The sequence below is a fragment of the Heliangelus exortis genome, chromosome 6, assembly GCF_036169615.1.
Source record: "Heliangelus exortis chromosome 6, bHelExo1.hap1, whole genome shotgun sequence".
Lineage (NCBI taxonomy): Eukaryota > Metazoa > Chordata > Aves > Apodiformes > Trochilidae > Heliangelus > Heliangelus exortis.
The window spans coordinates 2032791-2047014 of NC_092427.1; the positions used below are offsets into that span (position 1 = coordinate 2032791).

Sequence of the window (14224 nt, forward strand, 5' to 3'; positions counted from 1 at the left end):
GGAAAAAAAAGGATTATTTTGCCCACAGTTTAAACAGAGAGAAAAAAAAAGAAAATAAATACCATGAGGGCTTCATCCTATCAGTATTTTGGTTCCATCTTCCTGTCTGGAAATTTTTTGTTCTGGTGGCAGGGAAGAGCAGGGATGCAGCAATGCTGCTGGTGTGATCAGCTCATGGTGCCTATCTGATAAAATCCTGTAACCTGCCAGAGATCTCCAGCACTGGAAGCACTCCAGGACAGGGAGAACTATGACAGACATGCCAGATGGCTGGCCTCTCTTCAAAGCTTTGGAAGGGCAGGGTTGAGAAAACAGGGGTGGAGTGAAAAAAAAAAAAAAAAAATAATCCTGACTTAATTATAAATATAGCCGAAGAATCCCATCCACGTGAAAGTTCTCCTGCTTTGTATCATGCATACCTCCAGGGCTCAGAAAGCTGCCTGGAACACAAAACACTTGGAATGATTCTCCTGTGAGTGGCTGTGAAGGGGTAATACAGGTGAGGAGGACAAGGGACTGGTCCCTACAGAGCCAGCAGCTTGGATGGACACAGCTGGGGAAGGACCCAGAAATCATTTTGGGGCTGTGCTCCATCTCCAAACACTCTCCCCTTTCTCAGCTGACTCTCACACCCAGCTGCCTGGCATCATTCATCTCTTCCCAAATCCTCCTTGCTCCCTCCCACAACCAGGTGTCCCCATTTTTCAGGTTTCTGTGTCACCCATTTCCTTTGTCTGCCTTGAGGTCAGCTGCAAAGAAACCTGATTCTGCAATTCCCTGTGTCAAGTGCTTTAAAAGAAAGAAAGAAAAAAAAGGTAAAATAAGAAAAAAGGAAATACTGATAAATCCAACATGTAAGAAACAGCAAGAAAAGATCACTGGAGCACCCTGCACCGAACAAGGGAAGAGCTGAAGGTGGTGTGTAAAGCTCTATTTATTAAAAAAAAACACAAGCAACTCATCCTTGAAACCTCAGCTGCTGCTTCCACATCAAGAACTGCTCTAAATTTCACTGATAGAGTACAGAGACTGCCACTGGATGTGCTGCAACTGTAAAGAAACCCAAGAGAAACCTTGATTATAAAATTTTTCTGACTTGGGAGTAAGTGCTACTGGAGTGAAGACACAGGAACCTCCTCGGGAGTGTCTGAGTCACAAATAGAAGGTGTGACAATCCAAGCTCTGCCCCATCCACAACTGGGATCAGGAAAAGATCCCAAAGCCTTGGAAACTATTTACTCTGCTTCCTCATCCTCCTTTCAGCACTTGGCACCAGAGAGACACGTTCCCAGCATCACCCAACACATCTACTGAGCTGATAAGGGATGGCAAAAATATCTGAAATAATTCCATGCCACCCACAGAGGCTGAAGAAGCTCCCAAGGTTTCTACATCACTTATTGCTTGCAGAGCACTAATGAGTGCAGGCAGAGAGATGGCACTGATTTTCACATTATCTTCTGTTATCTTGATGACTTCAACACAGACAGCAATGATGTGCAAGCCCACTAAAAGCTGAAAAGCAGGCCAGGGATGTCAGGCAATGAGGCACCAAGCACAGCAATCATTATTTAGGGTTTCAGCAGTGCACAAACCCAGCAGGCAGCCTGGCCTTGCCTTTCTCTGCTTAGAATCAATCACAGAATCGTTAAGGTTGGAAAAGACCTCTGGGGTCATCAAGTCCCACTGCCAACCCAACCCCATGAAACCCTGTCCTGAAGAAATCTTTTCCTTTGAAAAAAAAAATTGTTATACTATCAAAATATTATATAAGTCCACACACACACACACACACACACACACACACACACAAAAAAAAAAAAAAAAAAAAAAGAAAAAAAAGAAAAAAAAAAGAAAAAGAAAAAATCAGCATTCACAGTTTATAGAGACACTATGGATTTCATTCCAGGGATGGTGACTCCACCACTCCCCTGGGCTGACAGAATACACAGAATAGACACATGCCATATTTTAAGGCAAAAATCTTTTCCTTTGGAAAAAAAAAAACATTATACTATCAAAATAGTATATGAAACAAAAAAAAAAAAAAATTAAAAAATCAGTATCCCAGTTTATTGAGACACCATGGATCTCATTCCAGGGAGGGTGACTCCACCATTCCCCTGGGCTGACAGAATACATACATGCCATATTTTAAGGCAAAAATCTTTTCCTTTGGAAAAAAAATCATTATACTATCAAAATATTAGATAAGACAAAAAAAAAAAAAAAAATTAAAAAATCGGCATTCACAGTTTACTGAGACACTATGGATTTCATTCCAGGGAGGGTGACTCCACCACTCCCCTGGGCTGACAGAATACACAGAATACATACATGCCATATTTTAAGGCAAAAATCTTTTCCTTTGGAAAAAAAAAATCATTATACTATCAAAATATTAGATAAGACCAAGAAAAAAACCAAAACAAAACAAAACAAAAAAAACACCAGCATTCACAGTTTATTGAGACAACATGGATTTCATTCCTCCAACAACTCAATAGTTTCAACAGCCAGAAATTCCTGCTGGCAGCTGCTGCTCAACACCAGATGTTGTGAGGGTTTCTTAGAGGTTTCTTTTTAGAAACATTTCCTACATACCTTCCATTCTAAAAGACACCTTAAAACTTCATCTGGGCTAGAAGCACAAAAACTGCTGCTCCTCATCAGTCTCTGCTTCCTCAGGCTTGACAGACAACATAAAACTCAGCATCCAAATGCTTTCTGCTTTATAATCCCTTGATTTACAGAAGTCTGCCTCTTGGCAGAGCTCTCTCCTTTACCTGTGGGGTTTTGCCCATCAAAATGTGAACAGAATTCCCAAGGTTTAGCTCTCAGGATCACCACACAGCTGCTGAGAAACCAGCACTGGGCTGTGCACCCTCTGCTCTCTGACTCTTCTTCCCTTTATGTTGCTCACAGGGGTTTTTTTCCCTGTCTCCAGCATAAACTCCTCTTGGATCCTGTCTCCTGCTAAATAACCAACCTCCAAATACATTCACACTGTTCTCCTCTGTTGTTTGATTGGGTTGGTTTTTTAAATTTTTCTAATCTTTATAAATGCCAAATGGCTCTGGTTTTGCCTACCCCAACACAACACAATAGAAAAGCAGCATATAAGAGAGAAAAAAAAATTTCCAAAATTTTATTCTCTGTTCTTACACAAAGATCTTAAAGCAATTTGGCCAGTGCAGGGGAAGGCAAATCAATTTTTCTCACAGGAGATGTAAGAACCAAGCTGCACACAGATTCCTCAAGATTAGCATCAGGAGTTTTCACCTGAGAATAAATATCTGGGTGAAGAATTATTTAGCATTACCCACACTTGCAGAATATGATACTACTCATAGAGGCCTCACTCCAAGGTCCAGGACAGCAGCTGGGAAGTTGAGGAGGGATGTTGGGAAGATGAATGGAGCCCAGATCTCCAGGATGTTGGTACCACCTCCAGAGCTGGCCAGTTAGGTGTGGAATCACAGGATGGACCACAGGGTGGTTGGAGTTGGAAGGGGATCCAAGATGATCCAATCCATGGGCAGGGACCCCTCCCACAGCCCAGGGTGCTCCAAACCCCATCCAACCTTCAACACTGCCAGGGATGGGGCAGCCACAGCTTCTCTGGGAACCTGGGCTCAGCACCCTCACCCCAAAGGATTTCTTCCTAATGTCTGACCCCAATTTCCCCTCTCCCAGTTTAAATCCTCTCACTGCCTGTTCAGCATCATTAAACCAGACCAAGCAGCAGCCACCTGCCAGTCCCCAGCTCCTCATCCCACCTCCCACTTGCCCCCCAGAAGGCACACGTGGCCACCCCATGACCCAAACCAAGCAATTGCTGCAGGTAAAAGCCAAGCCAGGAAAGATCATTGCTTTTCAGCCACCTTCTTCCTTCTGCCTGGCTCCAGGTTGCAGCTGGATAAATGCCTCTGCAAGCAGACAACCTGGTGGCTGCTTTCTGCTGCCAGAGAAGTTCCCTGGGAACTTCACCCCTCCAAGCTGTCTGTCTTTAAATCAACTCTGGGCTCTGGGCTGGTTCCTGGGTTGCATTCCTCACGTGCTTTGGTAATAGATCAATAAATAGTCAGCAGCTATGCCTGGAGTCAGACACCCAGGTGACAGGAATGCCAGACACTGATGATTGCAGATTGCACTGCATGAAAAGCCCACGGGGTCATGGCCACAGATTTATGGTGACCAAGCCCAAGCAAACAGTTCTGTGAGGTTGTGATTCTGACCTGATTATGCTGTAGGTGATGTCCCTGTTACTGTCATTAGTCCCCAGGCAAGGGAGTGCACAGGATATTCAGCCAAGAGAAAAAGGCAGAAACAAGCAAAGGGCACAGGGGAGAGATGAGATGCCAGTTTGATTGAATCAGAGAATCAGAGAATGGGTTGGGTCGGAAGGAACCTGCAAAATCATCAAGATCCAACCCTCCTGCACGGGCAGGGACATCAGGGACATCTCCCACCAGCCCAGGTTGCACAAGGTCTCATCCAACCTGTCCTGAGACCCTTTCAGGGATGGGGCATCAGCAGCCTCCCAGGCAACCTGCTCCAATGTGTCTACACACAATCCCAGAATGTTTGGGGTGGAAGAGACCTCCAAGCTCACCCAGTCCAACCTCTGACCAACACCAGAATCTAATTACTAAACCATGTCCTTAAGATTTTCTTCCTAACACCTCATCTGCCCTCCTTCAGTTTAAAACCATTACCCCTTGTCCTGGCACTGCTGGTTAACAACAACTCAGTCACTCCAAGATTTGGAAAAGCAACCAAAGTTGTGCAAAGACACAAAACAAAAAGAGAGAAGAAGTGGCAGCTCAGTAGAAGAAAGATCCTGGACCATCCATTACAAGGACCAAGCAATTCAGGGAGGCTGGAAGCACAGCCCACCCCCCAAACCCCATCATCAGGTCTCTGCACCACACCCAGCCAGGATTTTAATATTTAACCTACTTTTCAGCTGCCTTCATCTCTTGTTTGGGAGTCAGAAAACAGTGGAGCAGTTGTGCCCTCACCATTGTGCACCCAAGTTTGGTGCACAATTAAATGCACCCCAGGAAAAGGGATGCAAAGATCTGGCTGCAGAGGTAAAGCCACGTGGGTCCTGGGCCCTCAGCTCCCATTTTCAGCAGAAGGGACCATGTAGAGAACCCTGGGGTGATAAATGAACAAATCAATAACCAAACCTGGGGTAAGGAGCTGACTGAACAAGCTACAGGAACCTGGTGCCCTCCTTGGGCATCATCCCCCAAATCCATCACCCAGGGATGTGTTTGGCACATCCAATGCTCTGGGGTGGCTTAGCCCAGGTCAGCCTGGAGAAAAAAAGATGGGAAGACAAAGCATAAAATGGAGGAAATAAATCAGAGCTCAACTGGGCTTAGGCTTTTTTTTTGCAGCAAGATTTCCTGAGTCATTCCCAGCTGCTGGATGGGCCATGGATTTGTAATAAATGTGCAGAAAAGCAGCAACATGTATTTCCTGGTCTCAGTGACTAATGTGAAGGATGGATTATGTTCTCCAGCAGTCTTTCCCTCCTTTGTTCTGCTGCATTAACATCTAAACAGTCCACTTGGTTCCTTTCTATTTTGTTTCTTCAGCCACTGAGCCCAGGAACAGCCTTCTCACCATTTTTATAGAGAGGCTGGCTAGAGGGACCATTTAAAATAAATAAATAAAACCAACAAAACAGGTTTGCCCACGAAGGCCATTCAAAAAAAAAAATAATCAAGCACTCCTAGAAAAGTGTAACAAAAGTGTTTAAAACCATTCCTGAAGTTTGCCTTGGCTCCTGGGGCTCTAAAGATGACATGGACAGAGGGAGTGGGCACATGTTTTGGAGTGTCTGGTTCCCTCTGTGTATATAAGGGGAAATATCACTCAAAATGTTTCCTCTTGCACCACAAACTGCTCTGAAGTGCTCTTAATTTGACTGAAGAGGCACTTGCTCACTCGTGCTCCAATGCCTGTGAGTAACCACCTCACCCTGAGTACTCTTGACTGCACCATTTGGAAAAAAAAAAAACCAAAAAAACCAAACAAAACACCTAGAAAAAATTACACATAAACTAAAAAAAAAAAAAATTAAATCACTTTATTGAGGCTGAAGATAATGTCTCCTAATTAGCACAGCCAAGCTGCTACACTTTGCCCTCTTGCTGCTCCCAGCAATCTGGGTTGTACCTGAGAGGGGGGGGATGGATGGTTCCCTGCCAAGCACCTGGATCCGTGGGGATCTTGGTAAAAGTAAAAGTAAAAATTCCCACTGACCTCTACAGGGCCAGAATTTAGCTTCAGAGAAAGGAATTCTAAAGAACAGGACACGAGTATCTAAAAGCATATGCAGAAGGTAAGATTGAGTCATTCTGGTCACTGGTTTTCTTATTCTTGCATTAAAACCAGCTTTTTAAGCCTAATTTTTCAGTGTCAGCCAGCAAGGAGTGTGGAAGAAGTATTCCTCCAACAGAGAAAGCTGTAAGTCCCCTCCAAAAGGTGATTTTAAGCACAGATAAAGTTAGGAATAGGATTTTCACAATTAGCTGAAAGAGCTTCAAATACCCAAGAACATACCGAGTTTTTTCTATTGCAAAAACCCCTGAAGTGGGAAACAAGCAAGCCAACAAGAGACCTGAAAGTGCTTCCCATGGACCAGATTAACATCTGGGCACAGGAGCACAGCTGAGATTCCTTTTTGAGGACGTCAGCCCTTTGCCATAAACACAGAGCCCAGAGAAAGGGGAAGAAACAATAGAAATACCATTAAGCACAGTTTTAGACGAAAGGAAGATGAATCTCCCTTAAAATCAGGGAGATGATATAAGCCATCAACAACTTGTAAGGCTGAGAAGGAAAAAAAAGTGGTGAGGGAACCAAAGGAGGGAGTGAAAGCAGAGCTGGAGAGAACAAGTCAGGACGAAAGGCAAGGCAGCCTGCCCTGAAAAATGAGGTGTTCACATCTGGCTGAAAAATGGGGTGTTTGGGGTGTTCACATCTGGCTGGACTGCACCCCAACCTCTGACATTTGCTTAACACCACGTTCCCATCTGGAACTCCATGGTCTTTCCATCCCAAACCATCCTGTGGTGGTTTGAAAGATGCAGCAAATAGATGGGAGCTGCTGCCTGTCCCAAGGCTTTATCCAGAGGGTCTGAAGCCAGGTGATGAGACCAGTGGAGCTTTTTTATCATCAGAGATTAATTTTCTTTGCTCAGCAGGAGCAGGCCCACTGCAAGAAGCCCTGAGCCACAGCACACCTGGGAAATGCAGCATAACGGGGGAAAAAAATCAATACCTGCCACACACACAAACACTTAAAACAGAAAAAAATCCCATTTGACAAGTGTCCTCCAAGAGAGCAGATAAAACCATTTAAAAGTGATTACAATAACCTTTTCTGATTTAAAAGGACACCCATGGAATGCAGGTCATATTTGCAAATATTTGGTTTTCCTGAAGCATCCCTAGAAGAAGGGGACTCCTGACACAGCATCTGCTGAGTTCTTGGCAGAGTTTAATCCCCACCAAGGGGACTCTGTCTGGAAGTCCACTAAGGATCCAGGTCCTGCTCAACTCCTCCCTGCCAAGGAGACACAAACCAAGGCATTTGCAATTTTCCCAGCAAGCTGGGAGAAAGGAGGGTGATTAATTTAATGGAGCAAAGCCAAGCAGAACTATTGGATATTCAACACCTGTAGGTCCTGGACTTTGCATTTAAAACACATCAAGCAGAAGGATCTTCTCCCAGTAACACAAACCCCATTTCATTTGAAGCACACTTTTAAATTGGTTATTATTTTAAACAAGTGCTTCCTTTTTTTCTTTTCTTATTTAGAAACAAGGAGAAAATACTGAGACTTCAAGAAGAGTTTCCTTTTGTGCAAGGCAAGAGATCTCACACTTGTTTTATGCAAAAAAGAGGGTATCTAATGCTCACTTCAGACAAACAATTGCCCAGGCTTGGAGAAAGAAAAGAAAAAAAAAAAAACCCTCTACATTACCATAAACAACTTCTCCATTTCTCTGAATACAAAGACAAGAACCCAGCCCGTGGTTTATATCAATTCCTGACACTTCCAGAGAGTGGCAACTACAGATTAAAGAATTTACAAAGCCTTTGCAGAACAACTAATCCCTGACTGCTTTGTTTTGGGAACCTGGAACCAGGTTTTAAGCAGACAACTGAAGGAGAAAGGAAAAAAAAAAAAATAAAATAAATAAAGCAGCTTTCTTCCCCAAGAATTGCACTCAGTTACCTAGCAAAAGGAATAAATGGTTGCTTGGATTTTTTTTCAGTGATGAAAGCACAACCTATGTAAAAAATGCTGAGATTACAGCAACCTAAAGGAAAACATCACCAGCTGCAAGCAGGATTGCTCTGGTTGGGGCAGTTTATGGATGGAGTTTGGTGCCTTGCTTTGGATTTATGACCAAACCAGAGCAGACACCACACCAAGGGGTTTTCTAGCTATTGAATTTTATAGCTTGAAAAAAGATTACTTGCAACAGAGGATGTGAGGATGGATGCAGAGTGCAATCCATCTGCAAAAGCACAAGTTACATCTGATTTCCCAGAGGACAGAAGAATTCCTGATGTCCCAGACACAGACTTGAAGAAACTGCAGGGTTCAGCTGCCCAGCTCTGCAGACACATCCCTAGCAAAAGGCTTCATCCCTGCTCCTCTTCCTGATCACACCCTTGGACTTGGACTTTTCCCCCATCACCAAGTTTTACTCCAGAGCTCTGAAAGCACAAATAATGTGCTGCTTCCCTGTTCCTGAAGCTCACTATTCTATTTTTCCACACATTCCTGCCCCAAGCACTTTTTTTTTTTTTTTTTTTTCACAGAATCACAGAATTCCTCATTGGAAGGGACCACAAGGATGATCTGGTCCAACCTTTCTTAGCAGAAGCATGGGCTGGAGAAGATGCCCCAGCACCTAGCCCAGCATGGGTGTCCAAAGTGTCCAAAGTTGGGGACTCCACCAATTCCCTGGGGAGATGATTCCAGGGGCTGATTTTCCTCACTCTGAAACATTTTCCTCTTGTGTCTTTTCTACCAGTAAGCACTGAGCCCCAAAACATCTTGTTGGGATAGGCCAGAAGAACTTTCAAACTGCTTTTTAAAAATTAAGATGAAACCTTGCAAATAGTCTGTTTTATAAATCTTCCAAAGGGTTGCTTGGTGTTAAAAAACAAACAAAAAACCCACAACAAGAATCAAATTCAGTGGCTGTTATATGACTAGACCTGCTGACCTACCTAAAAGCCACATCTCCTGTCATAGTTTTTCAGCCTTTTCAAGTCTGTTTCCATGTCAGGAGCTTAATGAGAAGAAAGCCAAACAAAAACCCCAAAGAAGATCAATGTCATTCAACAAAAACCTCTCCTTTTGCCTTTTTTTTCAAGCATTGCACGCATTCTTGAGAAGACAACGATGACAGATTGAATGTCAGAGCCTTTTAAAAATTTTTCTAACCTTTGAAATTTTTTTAAAACCCTGACAAGTAAGCATTGCTCCTTTCAGCTCACGCAGTGGGAAAGCCAAAACCAAGTAATAAAAAGTTACACTTTGCCTTCATCTGAAGCTAATTTAGAAACTATTTTTATTTCCACAGGTCCAATCATATTTTACTGTAAGAAATACCTTTCTTCATCATGGTAAGATAAACATTCAGGTGTTTTATTGGGGTAATTTCCTTAAGATAGCAAATATGGTGCTGACATGATTCAAGTCAAGTGCAGGAACCCAGAACTCTGGAATTCCCTCCTCAGCATCACTCCTGGCTGTTGTTTATTTTTGTAAAACCACGGCCCTAGTCTGAATCTTGGGCTTCACTCACCTCTAAAATATCTTCTTACCTTCAGGGCTGGTGCTGATGTGCAGATCCCAGTTAACAAAGACATCATTTCAGCTGAAGAACAAATCTTTAGGTGTGTTCTTTAGTCAACCTCTCACTGAGATCCCAGACCACCAAAGCCATCTTCCCCACCAGCTTCAGCAGATTTCTGCATCTGATGAGATGCTTGGCTTGGCTGGAGCCAAACAGGGATGAGCTGGATCTATCCCCGAGTCTGACTCCAGACCTAGAGGAGCTACAGCAGAGATTTCCCTGCAGAGAGCTGATCCTCATGTATTTTACACCCCAAAAAATAAATCATTTGGGCTGAAAAATCTTTTTTGGGCTGAAAGCATGGAGCTGTGCCACCTCCCAGAGCATCCCTGGCGGGTTGCTTGGGGAGCTGCTGTTAGCAAAGATTTTGGTCCTGCTCTGGCAGGGGGTTTGGGCTGGATGATCTCCAGAGTTCCCCAACAAACCCTGACATTCTGTGACTGTTGAGCAGAAATGACACTGATCTGACAGAAATCAGTTGTTTCTTCTTATAGACCAATGCTCCTTGTGATGGAAGGAAGAAAACTCAACAAACAGCATCTCCCACCCAGCCCTATGGAGAAACAACCCCAACCCCAGGGAACATCTCAACAGGGAGGCTCTGACATTTGGTAGAACCAAGCAGGAGGCTCTGGGAGGTGTGTAGGTGCTCTTTGCAACCTCTCTCCTTTAAAATTAACCCTCCCAGCAACCACAAGTGCACCCCGTGTGCCACAGGAAAATGTCACATAAGGAAACCCACACCTTGCCACAGGAGCCCTTTCTCAAGACTCAAGTGGCAGTGGGAATCTTAAGGATCTTAAGTTCAGAGTTGTTGCAAGCCTGAGCAATTAAATCTCCTACAAAAACACATTAAAACATGGACTAGAAGTTTCTGAGGTGAGGAAAGATTAATAACCCTGGTATTTAGCACACGATTATAGCTCCAGGCACAGTGCACTTCCCCTGTGTCTGCTGCACGACTGGGTCCTGGGTTCTATCAGACATATTCACAGCCTCAGGCTTCCCATAGGAAAATGGAAGATTAAAATTGCAGGTTTCTAAACCCCTGGTCACTGCACTGATGGGTCAGTCTGGCTTGGGTGACTTCCCAACAGTCTGGATGTGAAAATGCATCCAAGCACAACCTGCTTGTCCTTCCATTTCACATCTCTGACAGAGGCTGGGAAAAACCAACCCAACCCAACCCAACCCAACCCAACATTCTAGAGTTAGAACTGATACCAGCCACGAGCCACAGGGCACCCATACACATCAATCCACCACCAGAAATTATTTCTGTGATGGTGCAGCAGAAAGCAGAGCTGATTTGGGTGATGTGGAACCACGCAGAGTTTCTCCTGCAGAGCTCAGAAAGCACCTTTTTCAAAGGTTGACATCTACAGAAGGAATTTCTGTCAAGAAAAAAATAAACCAGAAAAATCAGGGTAGAGACACAAAGTGCAATATTCATCCTCTCAGCTTCTAACCAGGGCTCCCCAGGCACCTCAAAGTTTTCCATTCTCTAATCAGGGGAAATTCTGCTTCCAGGCACACCCAGTTCTGGCAGGCCTGAGCACTCACCACCCTTCTCCTGCAGCTTAAGTCTCAACACTTGTATTCACAAGCCCTTCTGGAGGGGTTTGCTCCAAGGTGGCACTCAGAGCAGATCCCTTAGTGGTGGGGAGGGAGCCAGAAGGGGGGGACACGATGGGAGGGAGGCAGGGATGCTCTGCCCCACTCTACCCACCTTGGAAGCACACTTGGAAGAGCTGGGGTGGGTTTTGCTAGGATTCAGACCATCTTTCCCCAAGGAAATGTTCTATCAGCAGCTGATCCATCCATTGGTGGGGGTCACCCAGCAGAGGGAAAGACACCAGACACATCCAGAGAGCAGAGAATCACCTGGGAGGAGGAGGAGAAGGAGAAGAAGGAGGAGGAAGAGGATCCACATTCCAGCTTTTGTCTCAGTTATCAACTCCTTTACCCAACATCTGCATTTCTAGTGGAGATGCAAACCAGAAGAAAGCTCTGGGTTTCCAAGAGTCTTGATTTATAAAAACCTGTATTTCCCTCTTCTGCATCCCTCCAGGCACCTTCCCACAGGTAGAATGCAGGCAGCCTGGCAGCTCCCTCAGCTCCCTGACATCTGTAGGGCACACAGAATCCTAAAGTCATGGCTCCATGAAGCATCTCCTTGATTCCAACACCTTTTCCAGGGCTATTTCTGGAACAAGGATAAGAGTTTGGGTGGGTTCAGCTGGATGCAGAACCCCTCTCTGTCCCAGCAGGCTGCTGAGCACACCCAGCCCTTTGCTGGGAAAATGCATTTTCACCCAATTTTCTGCCACTTCTGAGGGCTGCTGAGAGTGATTAACAATTAACCCTCCTCAGAAGTTGATTAACTACTGCATCCTTTTAGAAGTTGATTAACTAACTACTGCATCCTTTCTGGAGAGAGGGAAGAATCCAGCTCAAGAAACCTGAGTGAGCAGCACAGATTCTCCCAGAAAACAGCCCCTTTATAGGAGCACAGATCCTATGGGAGTTCCGAAGGGATCTGAAGGGATTTCCCCTTCTCTGCTTCTTCAAAGAGCATCTTCCCCCTCCCCAGAGCACAAGCCCATGTGGTTGATGTCTGTGTGCACTTTGGGTGTTTTCCTGCAGTAGTAAAATGAGTAAACCTGAAACTTTCGAAGCACTTTTATTGCTCTTTTTATGGATTCCCCCAGCCCTTTGATGAGCTGCCATCCCAGCAGGCAAACCTCACCTTCCTACCTTGGGTGCTGCTCCTCACCTCAACCCCACCCATTTCCAGGGCTGGCTGTGGGAACAGCAGGACTGGGAATCAGCCAGGAAAAAAAAAAAAAAAAAAAAAAGAAAAAAAAAAAAAATTCCCAAAATCAGGAGTCACGGAGAATTTCCTGGGCACTTGGGTTCAGTGGGGAGAGGAAGAAAATAGGAGGTGAACAGAGCCCAAGGAAAGGGTGTTCTGGAAAAGCCAAGCTCACCCACAGCCATTTTGCAAGGAATGTGAAATAAAGGTTGAAGTGGGTTATTTATAAAGTTTATTTTATAAATTTATAACTTTTATATTATAAGTGTATATAATATACTTATTGCTATATATATAGCATGTATATATTTATATATACATATAAATATATATAATATTGTTATGTATATTTTATATATATAACATATTTATTATTTATATAAATTATATATTACTATTTATATATTTTATTATATATTATTATATTGTTATATATTATATATTATTATATATTATAGTATTATTATATATTTATATATATATTTGTAAAAATGTATTTATATATAAACTTATTTATTTATTTATTACTTATAAGCTTAAGCCAGGCTGCACCCCAGGAGCTGAGCATCCTCCTAGCAAAGCAGTAGCTATAAGCATGTAAAATCTCTCAGGGGTTTCCAACCTCCAGGGGGTCAGATCCCAGTGTTCACCTTCAGGAAGAAGGACACTGCTGCTGCTCTGCCCATCACTCCCTCCTTTATTTCCAGGCAGAGCTGGCATGAAAATTCCTGCTCAAAACCCAGCTGAGAGGAGGTGCAGAGCACTCCATGGAGCATCACTTGTCCTCTGCAGGCCAAGGAGCAGCTGAGGCTGAGCAAAGGGCAAGGTTAGAGATGGTAAAGTACAAGGAGAGAGAGAAAAAAAAAGCCACAGCCAAGCAGAGGTGGAAAGAAGAGACTTGGCCACACTCCCCACAGTTCCTTCTTCTGCCCTTGTTTTGGGCTGGGAATAATCATAGAATCCTAGAATGGGCTGGGTTGGAAGGGAGCTCAGAGCTCATCAAGTCCAACCCTTGCTCCACTCCCCCCGTGGTTCCCAGCCCATGGCACTGAGTGCCACATCCAGGCTCTTTTGAAATATCTCCAGGGATGGAGAATCCACCCCTTCCCTGGGCAGCCCATTCCAATGCCTGATCACCCTCTCCAGAAAGAAATTCTTTCTCATGTCCAACCTAAACCTCCCCTGGCACAACTTGAGACCTCTTGTGCCCTCTTGTCTTGCTGAGAGTTGCCTGGGAAAAGAGCCCAACCCCCCCCTGGCTCCAACCTCCTTTCAGGGAGTTGTAGAGAGTGATGAGGTCTCCCCTGAGCCTCCTCTTCTCCAGCCTCAACACCCCCAGCTCCCTCAGCCTCTCCTCACAGGACTTGTGCTGGATCCCTTCCCCAGCCCAGTTGCCTCCTTTGGACCTGCTCCAGCACCTCAATCTCCTTCCTGAGCTGAGGGGCCCAGAACTGGACACAGGACTCAAGCTGTGGCCTCCCCAGGGCTGAGCACAGGGGCAGAATCCCT

At 44.5% G+C, this 14224-nt stretch overlaps 1 protein-coding gene and 1 long non-coding RNA gene across 2 annotated transcripts in view; one reads left to right on the plus strand and one right to left on the minus strand.

Annotated features, from left to right (window-relative positions):
• LYPD6B (LY6/PLAUR domain containing 6B) overlaps window positions 1-14224 on the minus strand; it is a 49764-nt gene that overhangs the window by 21494 nt on the left and 14046 nt on the right. The window lies entirely within an intron of this gene.
• LOC139797249 (uncharacterized) lies at window positions 7040-8015 on the plus strand. The gene is made up of 2 exons (XR_011726368.1): window positions 7040-7166; window positions 7841-8015. It is a non-coding gene; the product is annotated as an uncharacterized lncRNA (long non-coding RNA).